Raw genomic sequence first — 23,119 nt, 5'->3', positions numbered from 1 at the left:
CATGTTTTAGGAATTTATCCATTTCTTCTAGGTTTTCCAATTTGTTGGCATGTAATTGTTCATAGCGGTGTCTTACGATCTTTTGTATTTCTTTGCTATCAGTTGTTACAGCTCTTCTTTCATTTTTGATTTTATTTATGTGAGTCTTCTCTCTTTTTTTCTTTGTGAGTCTAGATAAGGGTTTGTCAGTGTAGGGGAGGAAGACATTTCCTCTATCTTCTCTGGGTTCTTCTGGCTGGAGAATGAATTAAATTCACATGAGACAGAATAACAGGAGAAAATTCAACAAAGCTTTATAACATGTATACATGAGAGAGGCTCAAGCAACCTGAGCAATGTGCCAAAATGACTGAAGCCACCACCTTAAATATCATCTTCAGCTAAAGACAAAGGAGGATGTTGGGGGTGGGGGGAGTCAGTTATGGGAGATTACCACACAAGTACAGTAAACAAGAGTCAGGTTATTATGCAGACTTGAGTCCTTGCCTTCCACATTGATGAGAGTTTCTAGAGATAAGGTCATCCCTTCTTCCTGGTACAGAGAGGGAGACAGATTTACAAATGGAGGTTTCCTTTACAATGTAAATGTCTCTTAACATAGAGTAGGTAAATTCTACTTTTCAGAGTTTCTTTCCTGTCCACAGTTTTAAAAACTATCCAGTCCAAAATAATCCTCATGCCAAAGAGACATATCTTGGGGTGACAAATTCCAGTCCCCCATGTTAGTGTTGTATATTTTTTCAAAGAACCAGCTCTTAATTTTATTGATCTTTTCTGTTTCTATTTCATTTACTTCTGCTCTAATCTTTCTTATTTTCTTCCTTCTACTAACTTGGGCTTCATTTCTTCTTTTTCTAGTTTCTTGAGGTGTAAAATTAGGTTGTTTGTTTGAGACTTTTCTTTTTTCAATCTTGGCAAACAAGAATAATAAGTTCTGTTTTATTAAAAGGTTAGCTGTTACTCCTTTGAGGGTAACATCTTTTTCACCCTCCTTCCCCAAGCCTGGCTACTTTTAAGATTTTCTACTTATATTTTCACCATTTAAACTTTTACGTGATTAGGTGCCAGCTTCTTTTTTATTTGTTCTGTTTGGGAGTTATAGGATTTTTTTTATTTCTAAATTAATGTCTTTTTTCAGTTTTGGAATGTTCTTTTCAACTATCACTTCTGCTTCCCCCCTCCCTTCTTTCTAGGACTCCATTTGCATGTGTTTTAAGCTATATCACTATTTTTATCTCTGTCTCCTACCTTCTATTCTCTATCTTCTTTTATTTTTCTCTGTGCCTACTAACTCCAACAGCTATAGTCCTTGTTGATCTATTTCTATTCCCTGTTTCTGCTGACTTTCATTCATGCAGATTTGTTCCCTTGGGTGTTTTATTTTTGATTATATAACAGATATTGTATTTGTAAAATTGTTTGTAATCTTATGTTCATTCAGAGAGGATTTATGTTTGAATATACTAGGTTCCTTGGAGGTATTAGCTATCATGAATCAACTTTAAAAATCTCCATGATTGACATGATTCAAATAGAGCTGCAATTCCTACAAAGAACTGTCTAGTTATAGTTTACCCATGCTCTAAGAATTCTCCTAGATGATCCAATCCAAAGCTACCAAGAGTCTTCAACACTTTCCACCTTACCCCTGGAAGCACAGCAAATCTGTTAAAAGCAGGCCTCAGCCTCTCTGTCATTCAGCAGCACCTTCTACAGTTAGCAAATGCCCTCGAAGATTAAGAATCTAAAACACAGGGTCTCTTTGACTTTCCTTTTGCCTTGGTTCTTGGTCTGGTAATTTTTCAGTAGTTTGTTATCTTTCCTATGACTCTGTGTATATTAAATTTTTTTTGTAGTATTTCTAATTGTCCCCAGTGGGATGACTGAATTGAACAAGTTGAAGCTCCATCTATTCACAGTTTATACTGTGACCATATGTGTCCAGAAACTTGTTTCTACTACTTACCATAACCTAATCTAGAGATTTGGGATATGTCATTGAAAAACCAGTTCTCTGCCATTGTGGAGTTTACAATCTAGTTTAAGTATTGAACTTATGTATTTGAATCATATAAAATTTTACAATGTGTTAAATGTTATGAGACAATAGAGGAGAATAAGGGAATTTGGGGAATGTGACCACTGCTTTTACAACTGTTGTTTGAACTTCATAATAATCCTGGAATATAGGAGAGCATTCATAGATATAAACTGCTATTCAGAGATTATAAATGCTTTGACTAACGTCATATGTTTAGGAGCTAATTATGAATTGGCAGGAATTAGAACTCAGGTCTATTTCTGCCACTAACATCATTGCCTTCTCTGATTAGAAGACAAGTACTGAGCATGCCAAATATTTTTCATATTTCTTTGCCACTCATTAGCTACATGGCCTTGGAAAAGTTATTTAAGCTCTCCATCTTGTATTTTCTCAAGTCTAGAGTAACACGACCTATGTCAACAGGTGGATATATGAATTATAGGAATTATATTAGATAATACATGAAAATCATTCCTGTGTAATAGTGAATTTGACTGGTCTTTATCCCTGGTTCCAGGGAGGTAGCCTCTAAATCCTTGGAATTTCTCTAGTGATAGGAGTATCTTTGTTGTTCATGATGGGCCATGATAGTTTATGCTAACAAGAGGATTAATGGTGGGCGCCTTGACATTTTAAGCTGATGAGTTGATTCAGGACAGGGACTGCTCATACTGGAGAGACCAATCATGTGCATAAAGAGTTAGAGCTTTAGCAATGTGATGTTAGCCTGACTTCCAGGTCAGAGAGAGGGGTTGGAGATTACCTTCAACCTCATGGCCAATGATTCAATAAATTATGTCAATATAATAAAACCCCAATAAAAACTCTGGACTCTGGGGCTCAGGTGACCTTCTCTGTGCATTGTATTATATTGCATAGTGCTTTTGGTGTATTGTCACACATCAATGTGCCTGGAGGGTGATATGTCTGACTCCCAGGAGAGAGGACAATGGAAACTTTGCATTTAGGACCCTCCCAGACCTTGCCCCATACATTTCTCCCTTTGGCTGCTTCTGATTTTTATTCTTTTGCTGCAATAAAACTGTAATCACAAGTATACTGATTTCCTGAGTTCTATGAGTTGTTCTAGCAAGTTATTGAACCTGAGGGGGTAGTGGGTACCCCTGAACTTATAATCATCTGGTGAGACATTTGAGGACCTCTGTAGCCATCTGGGGACTTCTGAACTTGTGTTGGTGTCTGAAGAGAGAGTAGTCTTATGTAGTACTGTCCTCTTAACCTGTGAAGTTTGGCATAACTGTGGGTGATTGTCATGAGAAGTCATTACAATCACCTAGCATAGTGTTCAGCAAATAATAGGTGTTAATTAATATTTATCATCATTAGTGATCAGAAATGTGATTCTTATATTCTTAATATGATAAGAATAGATGCTCAGTCACTACCACATATGGGGCATTTAAGTTTATCAATGCATATAAGTTAGTGAACAATTAATGAATTTGTTGAAAATAATTTCCTTTCAGTCAAAATGTATAATCACTGAGTAGTTTTACACCTGTATTCTTAGGTGGTTTGATTGACTAAAGTTTGAAAACTGTTCTTCCATTATGTGATATCGTATAGATAACAAGAACAATTCTTCCTGGATTATCTTCTTATAATCTATATTTTTAAAGTCTCTATTTAAATTTATGCCAAGTCCTCAACATTCACTGAGAGCCTTCTCTGTGTTAAGCATAATGCCTAGTCAGAGATAGAAAGTGAGGTAAGACAAGATCTCTCCACTCCAAGGCTCATTATCTAGTGGGAAAGGTAGGCATATTAACTAACAACTCTAATAAGATGGACTGTAATAAATTTTTTTGGCATAGTTACAAGCAAAAAGCTATGGAAATATAGGGGAGGAAAATATTAGTGTCAGATATTAAACTCTCTTAACATAGACTTAAATTCTTCACATAATTCAAATGTTATAAGAGAAATTTCTCTATAAATTGCTGTTGAGAGTTTCTTCCTTTTACTATTGTACCATTTACTTGTTCGATTACATCATGGATTCTCAATTGTTTGTTCTCAGGTAGTCTGTGATCCTAGAAAATTTTTTCCCTTCTATTTACTTTCTGTTTCTTTGAAAAATTATTGTGGAAAGATCCTTATTTGTTCCACATTATATGTTACAAGTATTCTTCCATTCCAAGTGAGTGTTAGGGGAAAGGGACATAAGAATCATGCAATGGATACTAGTTGTCATTTCATGATTTAAGTCTGACATAGTTTCTTATTGATGAAAATGAAATGTATATGACCTTGCCATTGTAATTAGTGACATCTGTCTTTGTTTACAACAGATTGGTTTAAGATGAAATATGTTAAACTTGAGGGGGGAATAGTAGTCAAAAGCTGCAGCACTTCTAGTATGACCATGTTTTTGCAAATGGAAATGGGGGACAAGGCTAGAAAAATGCCTTACCTTGGCCACCCTGAAAATATACTTTACGACGCTGATCAATTTTGTGTAAATGCTGGCAATTCAGTGCCTTGAAGCATAAGAGTTAGGCCATGGTATATCAGGCTTCCATAATTTGACTTTTCCTTACATCTCCAGCCTTGTCTTTCAGAAGCACTGTGTTGGTGTCTCTACTTTCTAGTTCTGTTTTTCCCAGAAGGGAAGAGGTGTTTCCAAGAGTATTTATCTCTGCTTGTGCTACATTCCCTGTCTAGATTGCCCTTTGCATTTTGGTCTGATGAATACCTACCCATGTTTTAAGACTTAGGTGATACCTAGGTCTTTATAAAGTCTTTCTTGTCACCTCTTACAATGAACTGTGTGGTAGACAACTTATAAAATATCCCCCAATGGTACCTGCCTATTGGTATTCACACCCTAGTGTAATCCTCTCCTCTTGAGGCTAGACTAGTGACTTGCTCCCAACAAGTAGAATACGTCAGAAGTGTTGATATGTCATTTCTGAGATTAAGTTATATAAAGACTGAGACTCCTTTATCCTGCTCAATTTTTATCCATCTCCTAGCAGTTTCTCCACTAGACCTAGCCTTGGAGAAAGCCCTGGAAAGTCCATCTTGAATGTTGGCATATGCTAAACTACACCTTCTTCTTCAGACTTTACTTTTACTAAGCCGTTATTGGAGTGGGCAAACCTATCCCAGTTTCTGTTGTTCTCAAATTATCTTGTGTTGCTTTCTAGAACTGTTGACTATTTTGAGGTTCTCCTGTTTTCAGATCCACCAGACATCCCTTTACTTCCTCTACTTCCTCCTGCAAGACCTATATCATGTAGGTCTTATGGCTATAGGTAGTTTGTTACCAAATATTTGTATTTTGACAAGGGATACCTTGTCACTTAGTTTTCTTGTAACTATTGCTCAGAAGTTTTGGGTTTTTATATTTAGTTGTTTGGGAATCCCAGCAGATCCAAAAATTATGATGCTTCCACTGCTACAAACAATCTAGAATTCTCTACCGTTTTTATGTTTTGATATAAGTACCTCAATGTTATTCTAGGGAACCAAACTCTTTCTCACTCTTAGTCCATGTGCTTCCGAAGGTGTTGCCTCCATCCCTAGGCTCCAGTGCTGGGTATGTGTGTCAAGCCTGGCCAATTAAAAAATTACATTTTAATAGTGATTGAATCAGTGAGAAACCAGTGATTCAAAAAGGAATTTTATTCCTAGGATATAAAAATTTAAATTTAAAATTCCTAGGAATTTTATTTGAATTATTGAAAAATACATATATTCTATTTTTGACAAAATTTTAACTGGTTGGCAAACATGTGGAGCCCAAGAATGATGCAAGCTTAGAGTAGTGCAAAACCAAGAGACAAAGAGAGAACAAGTCCTGACAATGTCACTGGGACCTCCTGATCAGCCTGTGCCTAAAGAAATTATACTCCCTAGACTTTTCACTTATCTGAGCCAATATATGTCTTCTAAAAGTAAACTTAAATGTGAAAAGTCATCATATAAGTAATAGTCAGTAAAACTTCATGCAGAGTTAAAATTGAGTTAACTCACAAAGAACTGATGGAATTTGGTTGAAGAAGAACACCAAAGAGGGGCTTTCATGTTGGAGAGGCAATAATAGAGGGATTATATAATGTATTTTCCAATCCAGGACCCTCTTAAGAGTTTAAGGGGTGTTATTAGTGATTACACTGGGACAACAGACGTAAAATGGGACTGTCCCAGGCCAACAAAGATACTGCTTTCCCTAGCCATGAGAAGGTGATGTGGGTAAAGGCAGGGAGGCAGAAATAAACCTGCTGAACTCAAGGGCACAGGGACTAGTGGAGTCATGCTGCCACACAGGAGTCTCAGATGACATCATGATTAATGAAATTTCTGATGAGCAAGTTTATGGGCAGATAGTAAAGGTCCTTGACTTCTAGATTAAGTAGTTCTATTTCTTATTATTCTTTCTGTGGGTTAAAGGGCAGATTGGAAGCAAGAGAAATGACTGAGCAAACAATCTGCTTGCTTGATTGGTCCTGAGTAAGAAAATGTAAAGAAATCAAGTGTCCCCTCTAGATATCATCTTAGGTTGGTAGAACTTGAGGGAGGCTCTCCAGTGATGCTTTCAGTTCCCAGAAGGGATGTCCTGTTGATGGCTCAGAAGCAATGTCGGTTAGTGGAAAGATACCTAATGCTGTTGCCACCCAGCCACATTATCTTGGACAAGTCACTTGATCTCTTTGTGCTTTACCTAGTGGTAACAGTAGCTCATACTTACTGAGTACTTACTATGATCTAACCTCTGGGGGTTACCTTCTTTACTTGCATGGATTCACTTAATTATGGCAACAACCCTGTAAGGATGCCTTCCCTATTTTTTTTTCCAGATAGGGAGAGAAAGGCTTAGAGAAATAAAATATGACTTGTTCAAGACACAGCTTCTAAGGGAAAGACACAGAATCAGAGTCCAAATCTCCTTGATCCTCAAATCTGTGCTCCCAACCATGTTTTCATGTGATTTCATCTTTATCTATAGAAAGGGAGATAACAAAGTTCTGCTCAACTCACTTAGCTGAGACTCAGTGAGATAATATATGGCCAACATGGTGTCCCAAATCTGGAGTGCCTATTCCAGTACAAAGGTCTGAAGATTATTCAGTTTGGCCCCAAAGTACTGGTAAGAGGCATCCTCATAATCATTCTCCTACTTGTCCTGGGAATCCCTCTTTGGGTTATGGAGATTCTAGGGTATTGGATTTGGAGATGTTCTAGGGGCTATGTAAAGTCGTCATTCCTGGTGAATAGACAAATCCTTTCTTACAGCTAAACAATACCTTTACTGTGGTCCTTAGCTGAGCCTATTCACCTGCTTTTCCTTGTGCCACGGCCTTCTTCCTCAGATTCCCAGGGCCCCATCTGATCATCAAAGAAACTTGCTCCTCCTCTCTGATTCCCTCACTAAACTCTCTATTTAAATCACATGAACTCTCCTCCCTGCCAAAACCCTCTATTTTCATTTGCTTTCATAAAGGCTTTGATGGCCCCATAAACTCAGAATTCATATCAAACGAAAAACTGGTTTCATTTCTCTGAAGTCAAGAAAAGCTCAAACTTCAGACACTCTTAGGAAGTGTGGGAAAATATAGACATTCTATCTTTCTAATTCAGTACAGAAAAGAAAGGTGAGCAAAACAATTGTTTCTATAATAAAGCATGTCGAATGCTCATACCATGTCACATATATGAAAGTGCTTTGAAAACTGAAAAGTGATCCAGAAATTCAAAGGAACATAAAAACCATTGAATCGCCCCCCAAGACTTCATGAATTTATTACTGAAGTATTCTGATATAGTGAGGTTTTCTAAATTTCTTCATACACATGAACCACAGTAATTGTTAGACACGCAACAGGCACACACACCTTGTGATTAATTAGAGGTTTCCTTAATAATAATGTATAATTCTTCAGGTGAGCATATTGGTTAACAAATATACAACTGAGAATAATACTCAATGGTATACCAAAAATTTATACATATTAACTCTTTGTCAATTTATTTAGAAACTTATTAGAAAAATGGCCCAAATAGCATTAGACAGTTTCATTGCATTTTTTGAGTGAGAATGAAGTGTTATCTTTAAAAGAAAAAAGTTGAGCTGAAAAGATGCTTAAAATAAAACATCCATTTTTACTGCAGATGTTAAAAATGGAATAATTAAATATAAAATGAAATAAATATTACTGAGCCATGATTCATCTCCCTCATTTGATAGGAAACTGATATGTCTCTATCATAACAATAAAACTGCCATCTGGCAATAAGCACGTGTGTGTGCGTGTTTTCATGAGCATATAATTTCAGAAGCATATGATTAGGAATAAGAAAGAAACTTAAATGAGCTGCCTGTAGGATCAATTGAGGTAAAGGAAAACAATGGAACAAAGGAAAAATCTAAGAGAAGAGATCAAGAAATAATTGGGAGATGATCAAGAAAACATGTATTTAAACAAAAAGATAAGACTTTGTGCAAGGATAGGAGTTGGAATTCTTCATATGAAAAATGAGGCTTCTCTCTCAAATCTGTGAGGTAGAGCAGGAAGGAAAAAGAATTGTGGTTGAATCACTCAAGGCCACAGAGCTAACAGCAGAGGTTCAACTCTATTCCATGATATGAAAGAAGAATTTCATGGCCTCGGGGTTGCTTATTTGACACAGGAGAGGAGAAGCAAAGGAGGGAAGGAATTCAATTTGGGCAGGTTGGCTGAGCCACCTAGATACCAGGTAGCAGGGTAAAGGCAAACAGGCATTTTTCATACTTTGAGTCTCTGAGGTAGAGTTGGGAAAAGGGGGATGTGGCAGGCTTTGGAATCACAAGGCAATGTACCAGCACTCTCTACATCTTGTAAGGGAGAGCCCAGGAGAGGTCATGCAGCAGGGACTCTGACAGCTGAGGGAGGGCAGCCCTTATGGAAGAGCAGGATTGGGCTCCTGTTCTGCACCCATCATCCCAGAAAACACCTTCAGATTTGAAGAACTGACCAGGTCCTTTCATTGGGAGAATCCTCCACTGGAGGGATAAGGAATTCAAGAAGAAGATGCACATTTTCTGGGTACTCAAGTCTGATGATCTCTTTGTTACCACTGACGGTCCTACAAGAATCAGGCAGGAGGCTTTATTGTAGAGATGCTGATTCCAACCTTAGTGCCTTCTTTTTTTCCCATTACATCACTAGCAAAGTGAAGAACATTGTCCCACAGTATATTGGTGTCAAAAACTGGGATAGTTTTGCATATTTCTTCCTCAAAAAATAAGAGGAAAAAAATTGCATGAGGATGATTTCCTGATTTTCTTTTATTAGGCAAATCTAAATTGTTTTGGATTATTACCTCTGTATTAATTACAAAAATAAAATAATGTTGGAAAGCTTATAATAAAGTACTATTCAGAAATGTACATTTGCACTCAATCCTCCCCTTTTTACTTCAGCACCATCAAATTTCACTGTGCTGGATGTCTCCAGTCTGGAGTCCCTAAGGATCAATTTCTCAGAGAGTAAACATCTGGTTTTCTGGAGAAGTTAGAGGTATTAATCTGGCTGTGCAGGATGAAGGGGCGGGAGACAGGAAGAAGGATGTCTAATTACTCCATATGCAAATTTTTCAACTAATTTCCAGCTCCATACCTCACTATGGCCAACCAATATGCCTAGTGTCTCAAGTTCCGAATTTCCAGCGGTCTATAGGGAAAAACCTACTTTTTCGCCTTGTCTGCAACTATAACGTCCTAGGTTTCAAGTTACTTTTACCTACAGAGTCAGTTGCCACCATACTATTTGCTTTAACATTTGTTGACATTTTTCACTTACTCTTATTCCCATTTATTTTTCCTTTGTTCTTAGGATTTATGCTTCTTTTTTTTATAGTACTGACATTTTAATATTATTTCCATTGGGAGCAGAAATAAACGCAATTTGCCATGTCTGACTGGAAGTCTTAACTGATATTCTATATACTGTAATGTGGAGGATTAGATGAGAAAAGCTGGGAGAACTGTTTAGGAAACTATTCACTGGATTTCTTGTCTCTGAATTCCTCTGAATTATGTAGCAGGCAGCATTCACCTCTCACTTTTCCATTACTAGTCATTCATTTGTTCTTAGACTCTGTAGTGAATCGTTTTCCTTCAGCTGGGGAAATTTCAGGAACCTTGGCTCAAATCTTTCCCTTGAGTTCTAGAGCCATGTATGTCTAATTGCCTTCAAGACCCCTTCCCTTGGAATTCCCAGAGGCAGATCAAAATGAGAATATTTCAGCCTGGCTCACCTCCATCCCATCCAGCTCCCAACCTCTTCTCTTGCTTTGTTTGCTGCCTCAGCAAATGGTACCACTATCCACCCATTTTCCAAAGACAGATAACTGGGATTCATCCATACCTCTTCTCCCGCTCACCACACTTCACCCCAAACCCAACATTCAACCAATCTCTAACTCCTCCTATCCATTTACTGCCACAGTGTTGCTCAACTCCTCCCTCTGTGCTCTTTGTCTACATTTCTAGCCTCCTCCATTCCTCACTTAGATTCCAGCAACAGCTTCCTCCTAGCTAGTGTCTCTGTCTTTATATATTTCCCACTCCAGTTGATTTTCCATGTTGAAGTCAGAGTGATCTTTCTAAAGCATAAGTTTGATTTTTTTATTTCCTTATTTGAAACTTGTAATGGATTTCCACTGTACTCAAAATAAAGTCCAAATTTCATGTCATGATCTGGTCCCCTTTCATCAAATGTCCAGCCTCACTTTTCAGCACTTTCCCTCACCTAACTTTACACTTCAGCCCTTCTTTTTTTTTTTTTTTTTTTTTTTAGGAAGATGAGCCCTGAGCTAACTACTGCCAATCCTCCTATTTTTGCTGAGGAAGACTGGGCCTGAGCTAACATCCATGCCCATCTTCCTCCATCCATGTACTTTATACATGGGATGCCTACCACAGAATGGCTTTTGCCAAGCACTGCCTTATCTGCACCCGGGACCCAAACCGGTGAACCCCGGGCCACTGAGGACCAGAATGTGCGCACTTAACTGCTGCGCCACCAGGCGGGCCCCAGCCCTTATTTTAGTTTCCTGAATGTGTCATGCTCCCTTTCACTGCTGGGATTTTAACATACATTTTTCTTCTCTTCCTGGAACAGCATCTTTCCTTCCCCTTTCCAGCATAATCTAGGGAGCAGTTGTTGAGTTAACTCTTATGTAATCTTCAAGACTACATTTAGAGGTCATATCCCTTGGGACAATTTCTCTGATGCTCCCTCATACAGGGGTAGCTATTTTTCCCATGTGTTTTCACCAACCCTCTGTTTATTCATTTTAGTATTTGTCACCTTGTATTGGGTCTCTCCCACTAGACTGTAAGTTCTTTGATGGTAGGAGTAAGTTCTTATTCACTGGTATCTCTGGTACCACAATTTTTAGCATTTATAGTAGGTCCTTATAAATATTTATTAAATAGATTGATGAAATAGTATAAGTACCTGGTTCAGTGGCATTCTCTTTGTTGTGGATCTTACTCTGATCATATACTCTGGTACTATTGACTTTTATTCTTCCTTTCTTTTTCTCCTTCCTTCCTTCTATCCATCCATCTTTGTTTCATGTTCAAACTATGTTTTCTAGTTCTAATGAGTTGCTTCCCAGCCATGAGCCTCATTCTTTGGGTTTGCGTTCTTATCAAATCTCAGGACCTGGCTCTGTCTGCTTGCTGAGATTTCAGTTATACATTCATAATTCAGGAGTATTTATTAAGCATCTACTGTGTTAGGTATAGTACTCATTCAGAGATAAAGCAGTGAACAAGATTGGCTTAGTCTCCGCATTCATAGAGCAAAGATTCTAGTATGAGACTATTGGGGGCAGAGAGCAACTTCTTTAGTTTCACAGGCCCACAGATGGAGAGGAATTGTATCCCAGGAGCTGTACTTCATGGATTACACCCAGGACTATCATTCTCACCTGGACCTGATTTAAAGGAGATTTTGGCCTTTTAACTGATGTTACGTTAGGATGCTATAATAAGAAACTTGGGAAGGAGATGAGTATATTTTGCATGTGAGAGGGATATAAATTATTAGGGGCCAGAAGGCAGACTGTAGAGGATAGATTTTGAGATGGCCCCCATTATTCCCACCTCCTGGTGTTCTCACCTTTTTCTAATCCCCTCCACTTGACTGTGAATGGGACCTGTGACTTGCTTCTAGCCAATGGAATGTGGCAAAGGTGATGGAATGATACTCCTGTGATCATGTTATATTACATAAAACTCCATCTTGCTAGCAGACTTATTCTAGAGACTTTCTCCTTTGTTGGCTTTGAAGAAGTAAGGGACCATGTTAGGAGGCTCCTGTGATAAGGAACAGTCTCCGGTTGACAGCAAGAAGCCAAGGCCCTTCAGTCTTACAGTTGCAAGAAAATAAATTCTGCCAAGAGCCTAAGTGAGCTTGGAGGTGAAACCTTCTCTAGTGAAGCTTTCAGGTGTAACCTCAGTCCTGGGTGACATCCTTAATTGCAGCCTTGCAGAGGATGGAGCTCAGCTGCCTGGACTCCTGATTCACAGAAACTGTGAGATAACAAATGTTGTTTTAAGCTGATAAGTTTGTTCTACAGCAATAGAAAACTAATACGCAGAGACAGAAAAATAATACAGGGAGACAGATAATAAGCGGGTAAACAAATAGATAAACAGGTAGTTTGGATGGTGTTAAGACATATGAAGGAAATATATAGACTGATATTATAGAAAGAAAGTTGATACAGTGGCTACCTCGGATGGAACAATCAGGAAATGTTTCTCTTGAGGAGATGCTTTTTTGGCCAAAACCAAAAGAATGAGAGGGTAACAATCTTGGGGTAGATTGGAGTGTAGAAAAACATTTCAGCAGAGAGAATGTTTGATGCAAATGCTATGAGGTAGGAAACAACTTGACACATTGGAGGAACCAAAGGAGTCCACTGTGTAAGCAAGAGGGACAGAGTGGCCCCAGTGTATAGATTTTTGGACAAAGTAGTAAGGAATTTGCATTTCAATTGTAGTGCACTGGGGAGTCTTTGAAGGATTCTTAGCAGGAGAGGGACAAGATTTACCTACTAGTTACTCTGTGAGGAGTAGATTAGTGTTGGTGTCTTAGGATAGTGATGAAATGAAAGTGATATAGTCATTTAGGAGGCTATTTTAGATGAGAATTGATCATGACTTGGATAGAGGTGATAGAAGAGGAGATAAAGGTGTGGGAGTGAATGTCCCTCAAAGGTCAAGATAGAGCACAGGCTCCTCATCATACATATAAGACACTTCCTGGTCTGTCTCCTGATTACCTCTCCACCTTTAGCTCTCAACTCTTCCCCTTGTGAACTTCTGTCCCTTTTGCCAAGTTCTCAGTGTCAGCTCTCTCTGAAGCCAATGGGATATGACTGAACCTCCGTATTGTTTTCTATTGCATATGGTACCTTTCATTTCATACCTTTTTCTGTGCATCTCCCAAGCCCTTGGGTACCCCCTGTCCCTGTCTGTCCATTCTGATGCTTCCTGAGATGCAAGTTTGCTGAAATAACAAGAAAAGAAAAAGATTAAATAAACAAGGAAAAATAAAAATCATCTTGTGAAATGTTATTCTAGTAAAATTAGTATTTAAATCATTTTCTAGATTTATCAATTTTTCTGTTATTCTGACCCTTTCTTCTTGTGGTGAATTCTGAATACCCCTATTTATTATGTTAATAAGAAGCAAGAGAAAGTGGAACAGCACGTATGCTAAAACAAAAATGGGGGAAAGCCCTGTAATTGATCTCATTTACATTCCTAGAAAGAACATTTGCAATTTAACTTGGCCTCTGGAACATGAGAAATAAAAAGAATAAACAAGTCACTGATGTACATCTAAAGGGGCTATTTTGTTTCTCATTTTGTTCAACATATTTCAGGGTTTGTGAGGAATGGATATAAACTAACATGAGGTGAATATGCGTATACAACCATATCAGTTTTTATCTCAAATAGACAGTAATGTGGCCTCCATTGAATATAAGACAACATATATTTCTATCAGTATTTTTAACTCACTTAGTTTTACATGAAATAATACAAAAAGTTTCTCTATTTTTTTTTTTAATATTGAATTTCACAGATAGTGGTACTCAGCCATTGTGAGACAGTTAGCATGCTGTGACAATATGGGAATGTTTTCTCTTGTTAGAATGTTTCAGACTCTTAATCATAGTACTCAAAGTCCTTCCTACTGAGTCCAGCCTAGAACTGTCCAGCAGCTTGAGCCTCTATACCCATTCTTGCCTAAGGCCTGGAATCTAACAACACTGGATCACTTATAATCTATTCCCTCTTACCCATTATCCCTTAAGATGCTTACAATTCATCTCCTAATCTTGTTTAAAATGAAGATTATGGGGGCTGGCCTGGTGGTGTACTGGTTAAGTTTGTGCACTCGCTTTGGTGGCCTGGGTTTCGTGGGTTCACTTTCCAGGTACGGACCTACACTGCTCATTAAGCTACACTGTGGCAGTGACCCACATACAAAATAGAGGAAATTTGACACAGATGTTAGCTCAGAGACAATCTTCCTCACCAAAAAAAAAAAAAAAAAAGCATTTTATGATTTAGTAGATCCAGAGAAAAGCCAGACATTCTGCATTGCTAATAACCTCTCTGGTGATGCAGATGCTGCTGGTCTGTACCAGACATTTTCAGTAGCAAAATTGAGTAACTATTTTTTTTCTGACCATGTCATTCAACCTTGCAGATTCCTTCTACATGGAACCTTTACTGATGGCATGACGCCAACCCATTCTCATACCTGCAAGTCAAATCTTACCTCCTTATGTGAAGGATTTTTTTCTGTTAAGGGAGAGAATTCATAACTTCCTACTCTAATGGCTTTCCCTTACATTTAGGATAAAATGCAAAGTCCGTACCAGGCTTAGAAAGTCTACCTTTCCAACCCCTTTTCCTACGACTTTCCTCCTCACCCCACCACACTGATCTTGCACTATTGCAATATGCCAAACATTCCCTAGCGTTAGGGATTTTTTTAAAATTTGCTCTGCCCATCACATGTCCTCATGGCTTGGTCCCTCTTTTTCTTCAGGCCTTTGATCAAAGATCTCCTCAAACAGGTCATTGGATTGAATTGACCCCTACACAAAGCTACCTAGATGAGACTGAAATGAAGGCTGAAATCCAGCCTCTGCTTGGTTTACTAGACCAGATTAAGATTAATCTGGTAGCAGAGGGCAGGAGAAGTAGACAGAAGAATCACAAAACTCTTGCAGTAAAGCAAATATGAGAAAAGTAAGAAGCTAAACTGGGGCAATTGCCATGGAAATAGAAAGCCGTGCTGGTGCCTAAGAAAGGCTGTGCATGCATGGAGGAAGTTGTGCCTTTTAGTAAAGTGCTCAAAGGTATTAAATGGTCTAGCAACTGGCCAGGTCTCAGAGTGGTCTTCCTTGATCACCCAGTTTAAAATACCAACCTCCTCACTATTTCTATCCCCTTACTCTGCTTTAATTTTCTTAAAAAAAATGATGAATCAGACATTTTGTTATGTATCTTGATTTCTTTTTGTTGTTTCTATTTGAAACTCTGAATGTCAGCTCAGTGAAGGAAGAACCTTTTTCTTTGTTTACTGAAATATGCCTACAGCCTGGAACAGTATGTACGGTATAAAATAAGCATTCACATAAATATTAATTTAATTAATCAATGAATGAATACTCAGAGCCTCCATAAAACATACAATATGGAGCTATAAGACAGATATAGGTTCAGGTCCTAACTTAACTACTTAGGGAAGTTACTTATCTTCTCTGAAAATGTTTCTTCATCTGTAAATGGGAATAATAGTAATACTTGACTCACTGGAGGGTGGGGACAATGACATGGCATAATTAATGTAAAGTTCTTAATTTATTTCACACCTTATTGCAGTTGTTTACTTTTGTTTTTTCCCCTTGGCTATGAGCTCCATGAGATCTCTTCTTACAGTGCTTAGTGTATAATATGTAGTGAAGAAAACTTATTTTCAATAATTCATTCACAAATATTGTTCACTGAGTGACTACTCTGTGCCAGGTGCTCTGTTCTGATACTTGGGATACACAATAAAGAGTGTGTGGGACCTCATGAGCCTCACATAGCTTCTGTGCAATAAGGGAAACAGACATAAACAAATAATCAAGAAAGCAAAAACAAACAAGAAATCTTCTATAGCTTGTAATGTTACAAGAAAGAAAGAAACAAGGAACTGTCGTAGAATGACCATAAGGAAATAGTTCTTTAACATTTTGGAGGAGTGAAGATTATGGGTAATATTTGTATTTGTTTATTTTAAATATCTACTGATATCACACTGTATTTTATTAGCAATATCCTCTTTTTTGTCAATGAGACATAAAACAGGTATCAAGGGTATTTGCAATCATTTTTGACAAATTTCTCAGGTAGATGGCTCCTAGTCAGTGGAAGATCAGGTGATGTTTATAGAGTAGTCATTTCCAGCTCTACCCTTCCAGAGTGCCCAATGCTCTGACTTTCCCTGAGCTCCTATGGGAGAAGGGTGTGATGTGTGATATAGGGCTATCTCCAGGGTTCTGACAGCAAAGAGAAGCATGCTTGGTGGGTTTAACTAAGGAGAAGTTAATGAGCAGAACAATCACTGTGGTGTGGGTGGAGTTAAGTGAATGATCAAAGACTATTGAGATATCACAGACTAACTGCAGGGGAAACCATTACTGCCCATAGGCTGGAAGGTGCAAGAGGAAAGGATGTGTTGCTGGAGCCAGGAGAGATCTTGGAGCCAGAGAGGAGTGGCTGCTGTGATGGGAGCTAGACTATCAAATGCAGGGAGTAAAGTAGCAAAGCAGGAAGGAGAGGGGCAGAAATGCCTAATCAGTCTTTCTTCTTCTATGTTGCAATTTTCCTACTGGTAACTCTTTTAGCCAAACCTAAATGGAAGCTGGAGAGTAAAGAAACCTGGGTGACAGAGGCCATAAAACGCAAGTTCCTCTGGCAGAGTGCAGGATGGTGAAGAGCAGGTAATGGATCTGGTGCTTGGAGTGGAGGACAATGGACACAAACTGTCCCACATGTTTTCTTCCCTGAAGCTGTCCCATGTTTTCCCATGAAGTCTACCTTAACGGGTCTGAATCATCTCTTTTGATCATCAACCCAAGTCTGAAATACTCCTTGAAACCGGAAGGCACAAGGATGAACCCTCTTAGCCATCCCAATGATTACCTAAGGGATATTTTTTTCTTTATTGGCAGATTTTTGTAGGCATGAGAAGGACATACATGGAGCATAATCAGAAAACTTTGAGAGCTGTTGGTAGGGAACAACTCTAGTGGATATTAATGAAAAATGGGAATGGCAAGATTCTGGGATGGAGAGTTGCAAAACCTTTGGATATATTAGATGATAAGATTGTGTTCTATTTATAGAATGGTAAATTTCCAGTAGGTGAATGGTGAACTTCTAATCCTTCTCCTTTCTTACTGGTATCTACAGTCATTATTTACATCATTACTTCTTTCCTTTCTTCACTCTCATTGCTCACCTTACCATTTCCTTTAGTGGTCACATGTGTCAAATCATTCTTAAACCTTTCTCTTTTATTTTTCTCTATGTTCTTTTAGGGAGAACTATCTTCCCTAATTCTCTTTGTTGACTGATATGAAAATATATTGTTTGAAAAACCTATGCAATAAACAATCTCTGTCATTAAGTCATGGTGCCACTCTTTATATGCGATCTAACCAATTTTTACCCTTCTTTCTTCTCCAGACCAAATGAGTTCAAAGTTACTGAAGTGATCTGGAAGATAAAAGAGGCGGTTTGGGTAAATGTTCCAAAAGGAAAACGAATTAACTTGTTATTCTTTGAGATGTGTTGAATCACTTCCACCAATAAAATAAACACACAATTTAAAAACCAGTCATGGCAATTTTTTTCTTAAATATTATACCACTTTAATATAACAAAAATAAATTTAGATTTATTTACTATTCAGGAGTAATATTGTGAACAAAAATATCACAATTATTAGTTCTATTTTTAGCCATATGGCTTCTCCCTTTATTTGTATTCTCATTTTAGAACATACATTATATGTGTATTAATTTATGCATTCACTAGTTAAGCCTGTCTTCATTGCCTTATGTATTCATTGAGTTGTGCTGTTGACTATTTGCTTAGTTTATTTGTAAAAAATGAAGTGTTCAAAACACTTACTACACTACCCTTTATAACAATTGAAAGAGTTACTATTTTAGAGTGGCATATCAGCCCTGTTTTTCTCTCAGCATTTAATGAGAGGCAGTAACTTGAATCACTTCCATCAGCCTGAAGCCTGAATTTCCAAATGCTGCATTATAACTGTTCATTGGATTCCTGTTTCATTCTAGTAGAGATGTTCTTCTAATGGATTTTGCCTGCAGCTTGTGGTATTCACTGAGCAATGGCAGAAATCAATTAAATTATCTTTTTTTCCCAATAAAAATGGATGATTTCACAAAAGTGCAAATTTTTAAAGGGAAATATTAAATATTAATGTATAATTTACCTTGAATTCACATTCAGTCTATTCTTAATAACCAGATCATTCTTCAGGAAGGGAGATGCAATGATTCCACTAGGTACAATAGACAAAATTTCATTTAGACCAATTCATTTTGTACAATTGAGAATTTTAATTGTTTGGCATGTTCAAAATTTTCCATTGCTTAAGGCCACAGTTAGAAAGAAGAGCATGAAATTCATTCTTTTTCCTTTTTCATCCCCAAAGAAGGCTATATTCTCGTGGTACATTATAGCGTAAGCAAGCAAGAATAAAAGGAATGAGTATGGAAAACGGTAGTCTCATAATGCTATAAGAATTCATTATTTGTAGCTTTTAAATATGATGTACTTTTCCATAGTAAATTATGATTATTGTGCTAGACTATACCTACCAAAAAAAAATCCAAAATATGGGAACAGTTTAGTTTAACATTTTCCTTTTTTTTTTTTTTTTTGGAAGATTAGCCCTGAACTAACTACTGCCAATCTTCCTCTTTTTGCTGAGGAAGACTGGCCCTGAGCTAACATCCATGCCCATCTTCCTCTACTTTATACGTGGGATGCCTACCACAGCATGGCTTTTGCCAAGCAGTGCCATGTCTGCACCTGGGATCTGAACTGGCACACCCCAGGCCGCTGACAAGTGGAACGTGCGAACTTAACCGCTGTGCCACCAGGCTGGTCCTAGTTTAACATTTTCTGAGTCCTCCTGTTGAATCATAAGCATATGAGCCTCATTAGAAAAAAATGCTGAAGAATTTTTGTGTTATAACTTTTGATTCAAATGAAATTATGTTTGCTTCATTTGTCAAATCTATTTAAACTAAAGTAATTTTTTCACTTTGTTGATTTTGATAGGCTAACATTGGAGAATCAGCATCACAGGATTAAATTCTTCACGTATGATTCAGTAACAGCATATAAAACAGGATACTTCCTACCTATTGTCCAAGTCATACTCCTAATGCACTTTTTAATATAAATCATTTGACTGCCTCTTAGTGTGTCCTACTTCAGCCCCTTTTGCATGTTTTTATTAAATACCACTTTCATTGTCATTTCTGCTCTTCAGAACCATTCATTTACTCATTCAAGCAAGAAACATCTATTAAGTGCCGGCTGTGTGCTAGACATTAAGAGGAATGCTGAGGATCCAAAAACACATATAACACATTTCCTGTTTTTCTGTGCTTGCAGGAAGCAGGTAGAGGGACACAAATAGGTGAGAAATCAGTAGATTAATAAGACAAATGCTATACTCTCCTAGCTAAACCCTATGGGAGAAAAGAGAAGAATGTGGTTGACTTTTCCTAGAGAAGGTATTCTAGAGGACAAAGCATTTCAGCTGAAATTTGAGGGATACATGAGAACTGCATTGAAGTCAAGCAGAATGAGCTTTATAACAGTAGAGGGAGGAAAATGTTAAAAAGCATCAAAAAGAAAATGTATTTTGTTAATTTTAAAATTCTTCACTTAGTTTTTACAGCCCTCAGCAAACTGTTAAAAATTTTTGGAACATTTTTGGTACAGTTAAGTATCTCCTTCCACTTTCCAACACTCCACTTTTGCTCAGATAAGTACTCTTCATTGTGCCCTACATTTGCCACTTCTTATTTTCAGGCTTCACGTACTTGTTTAAGCAAAGCTGCCTTTAACCTACCATCTAATCAAACTTCTTCCTCAGGATAAGCTGGGGACTCACTTTTCCTTTGAAGCCTTCCATACAGAATTGTACCTTCACAGAGCTTCTCTATTTGGGTTCACATTTGCACTCAAGGCAATCACCTCTTAAATTAGCACATAACTAATATTTCTAGTTTTATTTGCAATCATTATTTTTTCTGAATAACTTGGGGAGCACCATAGTTTTGATCTGAATCCTGGGGATTATTCTTTTTAATACATGGCCTTGGGTAAATATTTCCCTTCCTTGTAAAATGGGGATTATAAAACATATCTTGAAGGGTTTTTATGAAGATAAAATTAAAAAGGTATATGTTGAAAAAGTAGTTGGCCATGCAGAGTTGGAATCACCTAGAAACCATGGGAAATACAGGTGGATAATCTTTATATATATAAATAAATCTATACGAAAATGGGTAGAAAGGTGATCAAAATAAGACATTCCAAGACAATACAGTGAAACAATAGATATTCTTTTTATAGAATATGTTGACTATTTCAGTGACATAGGGAACATAGAGGGGATATAGGTGAAGAATTAATTCAGAGAATTTCTAGCAGCTTAGCAATTACAGGTAAAAGACTTGTGCAAAGTGAGATAGGCTGTATGCTCTAGCACCAGAGTATTTTCTTTGTGTCAGGCCTGGGTATAACCTCTCCAGTGTATACATCATCCAATCCTTACAATGATCCTATCTTATTATCACTACCACTTTATACCTAAGGTAACTGAGGCACAGAAAAGTTGAGTGACTTGCTCAAGGTCATGCATTTAGCATACAGTAGTACCAGGATCCAAACCAGAAGCTATTCTCTTAACTCTACAACATACCTACAACCACCCCTTGCAGACATAGTGTTCATTTAGGACAAGGTAGTTTTTGAGTATTAAGAATCTTGAAGGGTTTGGAAATTTGAATTCTACCTCATTAAAGTCCCATATTATGAGCCTCCCAGTATAGTGGGTATAATATTATTGCCAATCCAAATAGGCTCTGTGAAGCCTAGGATAAGCTGTATTCAAAGTCCAAGCACATTGAGGATGTTAAGGATAATGGAATGGGGTTCTAGTAAGAATGATATTAACATTAGTAGACCAGAGCCCTAGGAATTTCTGAACCCTGCTACCTCTTCTTCCAATAAAGTCCCTGTGGTAGACACATAAAAAAGGAGGGAAGGCCACACAAAAATAATACATATTAACTAGGATTTAGTCTTAAATTCCAGTGAAGACTTCCAGTGAGTGAGGCTTGAACACATGAAGAGTTCCATTTTCCTAAGTTTCATAGGCATTAATTCCTTAAAACCTAAGCAGTCTGGAATATCTACTCTGGTTCTTCCATCAGTGTCCAGCTTGAGATTGGAAACCAAACACTCTCCTGGGGTTCCAGCCTCATGTTGATGAAAATAATCCATAACCAATCTATAAATGAAAATTTAAGTGAGTTTATTCTGAGCTAAAATGTGAGGACCATGGCCCAGGACCTTTCTTCCTGAAGGAAGAAAGGGCTCCAAAGAAGTGGGGTGTACAGAGTGATTATACACCCCCAAACAGGATGTTTCACATATGATTGAAATGTCCTTTTTACAATAGTCCCGAGACTGCTCTGTCGGCACAGCGATTGATGGACACAGCAGGTAGGTCTGCTGTCTCAGTGGACACAGCACAGTGGCAGGTCTTTTGTCTCGTCTCAAGCTGGGTGGTCACAGGTGAGCTGGGTGGTCAAAGGTGAGCACAGCCATCAGTTCCTAGCCGAAGGAAAGATGTTTATCCTTAAGAAAATGCCAATGTGGGGGGAAGTTGCACCTTTATCTTAAGGCCATTTGTCCTTGCCATAGTAAATGTTTAAAGCAGATATACAATGCATGCTCAATGGCCATGTCAGGCCCTTTTGAAAAAACAAAGTCAGGCCGAATTAGGTCAACTTTCATGGTAAGGAAAGTTGACAAATAGAAATGGCAAGCAATAGGATATATTGGAGTATATGAGGAAGCCATTTGCTACTAGTAGGTGCTAAAATGACTATCTTTATTGATAATTAGATCACTAGTCATTAATAAATTATTAATGTCTGCATTGTGTCTACTCAGGCGAGCTGCATATAAAGTAGCCATCCTGCTCCTTTGTCTCATCTATCACATACAAGCAATCATTAAATTTTGCCTATTCTACCTCCTCAATATCCCTCACGTCTGTTCATTTCTTGACTTCACCAATGTCATAATATCTCATTTCACATACCTGTCATCTCTCATCTGTTTAACTGTGAAAACTTCTTAACTGGTTTCCCTGAATTTCATATTGCATACCTCCAATCCACTCTCTGCTTTTCATCTAGAATTCTATAAATACAGCAGTGTGTGTGTGTATAAATTCAAGTGTGTTCATATCATTGTCATTACCCACTAGATTAAGTCAAACTCCTAGCCTAGTACAGCAAGGCATAACATGGCCTGCTGACATCTCTGGCTTCATCACCACCAACCTCACCCATTGTAGCTATTGAGATCTAAGTGTGATCCAGGTTCACAGTTCTTTCACTACTGAAGAGATTCACATGCATCTCCTTGTGCCTAAAATACCCTGGCCTCATGGCTCCCACTTCTAATTTCTATTTATTCTTCAGGACTTGGTTTTGTAGTTATCTCTAAACATGGGTGAGAGTGAGATTCTCTTCCTTCAAGCTTTCATACCTTGTGCTGGCCTCATCATAGCTCTTGTCACACAAGATCATAATTTCATCCTTGCTGTAGGTCTGTCCAGTTACATCAGCATAGTTCAAAGTATGGTCCAAAGACCACCTTCCTCTGAGCCATTTAGGAATTTTGTTAAAATT

Source organism: Equus caballus, chromosome 9 (genome assembly GCF_041296265.1).
Source record: "Equus caballus isolate H_3958 breed thoroughbred chromosome 9, TB-T2T, whole genome shotgun sequence".
In the NCBI taxonomy this organism is placed as follows: Eukaryota; Metazoa; Chordata; class Mammalia; order Perissodactyla; family Equidae; genus Equus; species Equus caballus.
The sequence above is the reverse complement of the archived record's forward strand: the minus strand, read 5'-3'. Positions refer to the sequence as shown.